Here is a 2,746-nt window from a genome sequence, read left to right as displayed (position 1 = left end):
AAACAACATTTGGTTGTATGGAGACGAGTCTGCTTACAGACAGGAGGTTAAAGAGCTGGCTGTCTGGTGAAGTCTTAACAACCTGGAGCTCAACACGCTCAAAACAGTGAAGATGATCGTGGACTTTAGGAGAAACCCCCCTGCACCCCCCCCACTCACCATCATGGACAGCGCTGTGGCTGCAGTAGAGTCATTCAGGTTCCTGGGCACCACCTATCTCACAGGACCTGAAGTGGGAGACTCACATAAACTCCATTGCTAAAAAGGCCCAGCAGAGTTTGTACTTCCTTCGCCAACTGAAGAAATTCAACCTGCCACAGGAGCTGCTGAAACAGTTCTACTCGGCCATCATTGAGTCTGTACTGTGTTCATCCATAACTGTCTGGTTTGGTTCAGCCCCCAAATCAGACATCAAGAGACTACAACGGATAGTCAGGACTGCTGAGAGGATCATTGGTGTTCCCCTGCCCAACCTCAAAGATCTTTACACTTCCATATTGAGGAAAAGGGCTAAGAAAATCACTCTGGACCCCACACACCCAGCACACTCTCTCTTTGAACTGTTGCATTCTGGTCGGTGCTACAGAGCACTGAGCACCAAAACAGCCAGGCACAAGAACAGTTTTTTTCCCGCAGGCCATATTCAGCCTGAACAATTAAAAAGTTCACAAATACACACTGTCCATCATAACTGACACTTTTATACATAGTATCTGGAAACTGTATATTGTAAACTGATGAGGTGATAAAGTTATATGAGATGAGGTGTCCAAGTTGCAATATCTAACTACTAGGGAGCCTCAGGGCTCAGTTCTTGGACCACTTCTCTTCTCTGTCTACATGGCTTTATTAGCTTCTGTCATTCAGAAACATGTCTTTTCATACCACTGCTATGCTGATGACACTCAACTCTACCTCTCATTCCAACCTGATGATCCGACGATAGCTGCTCGCATCTCAGCTTGTCTAACAGACATTTCTTGCTGGATGAAGGACCATCACCTTCAACTCAACCTTGCCAAGACAGAACTGCTTGTGGTTCCAGCAAACCCATCGTTTCATCACAATTTCACCATCCAGTTCGTGTGCTGCGTTAAGCTAACTGAGACTTGTTATAGCACTTGTATATCATTGCTCTTTTGTTGATTTTGATTGCTTCAATTGTCATCATTTGTAAGTCGCTTTGGATAAAAGCGTCTGCTAATTGTAAATGTTAATGTAAACTACATAAACGGTACACTTGAAAATAACATATCTGTACATTCATTTAAACAATTTGTTTTTCCTCTATATTTCTATTTCTGTATATAGTTATTTATTTATTTTTCTGTTTTTCTTATTTTAGTGTTATTTCATCTTTACTGTGTAATTATATGCATGTCTGCACTATCATGTATGTTTGCACTATGTGTGTACTTTCTTCTGCACTGGAAGCTCCTGTCACCAAGTCAAATTCCTTGTGTGTGTGTAAAGATTGCGGTTAAACGCAGTAAATAATAAAAAATAAAAAAAATCAACAAACAAAAGGAAATAGAATTACTTGATAATTTATGTATAGTGTCACAGAAGCAAATTCTTACTAAAGAAGATGAGGTGGAATCAGCTAAAAATCAATCTCAACTTGATCTGATCTACCTAGATCTAACTAAAGGCGCTTTTATTTGATAAAGGCGAAATGGCTAGAAGAGGGTGAAAAAAAAATACAAGCTATTTCTTTGCTCTAGAGAAAATAAATCTTAGAAGGAATAATTTAGCTGCACTAAATATTGGTGTAACGGGGCTGACTGGTGGTGAATAAACGGAAGTCCATGGACCGAATTCGTGACAATTGGTAGCCATTGTACAGACCCTAAAAATTTCAGATTTTGTCTTTTCCTTTTATAGTAATTTATATAATTCTAAATTTGATCTATATAATTGTTCAAAAATTCAAAATATTTCTATTATTAATAAATAATTTAATGATTTATACGATTCAAACATATCCTCTCTTGAGATTAAAGATGCCCTTCTTATGAAAAAGGGAAAGCACCTGGTAGACAGGCTGACCTTAGAATTTTATTTACATTTTTGTGAACAGATTGAAAATCCTCTTTATAATATATATGTAACGCTCAGCCTAATAAAAGGCTGGCTTTTTATTACACACAATAACAAATGTAGATTCTACAGCGTATAATACTTCAGCTTCATTCATCGCACCATAAGATAAACTGCAGTGCTTTACAAACTAGATCCTAGTGAACTGGCAAATTACAGACCCATTTCAAATCTTCCGTTTATGTCTAAAGTTTTAGAAAAAGTTGTGTCTGCTCCTTCCTGCAAAAAAATCTCTATGAAGAATTTCAGTCAGGTTTCAGGCCCCACCATAGCACAGAATCTGCACTTGTTAAAATTACAAATGATTTGCTTTTTGCGTCAGACCAAGGCTGCATCTCATTGCTAGTTTTACTTGATCTTAGTGCTGCGCTCGACACTATAGATCACGACATACTCATAGATCAATTACGAAACTATACAGGTATTCAAGGGCAGGCTTTAAGATGGTTTAGATTCTACCTGTCCTATCGCTACCACTTTGTTAATTTAAATGGGTAGTCATCTCAATTATCACCAGCAAAATATGGAGTGCCACAAGGATCTATCCTAGGTCCTCTGCTATTTTCAATATACATTTTGCCCCTTGGTAATATTATTAGAAAATACGGGATTAGTTTCCACTGTTATGCTGATGATACTCAACTAC

Source organism: Sinocyclocheilus anshuiensis, unplaced genomic scaffold (genome assembly GCF_001515605.1).
Source record: "Sinocyclocheilus anshuiensis isolate Anshui unplaced genomic scaffold, SAMN03320099.WGS_v1.1 scaffold2752, whole genome shotgun sequence".
Lineage (NCBI taxonomy): Eukaryota > Metazoa > Chordata > Actinopteri > Cypriniformes > Cyprinidae > Sinocyclocheilus > Sinocyclocheilus anshuiensis.
The sequence above is the reverse complement of the archived record's forward strand: the minus strand, read 5'-3'. Positions refer to the sequence as shown.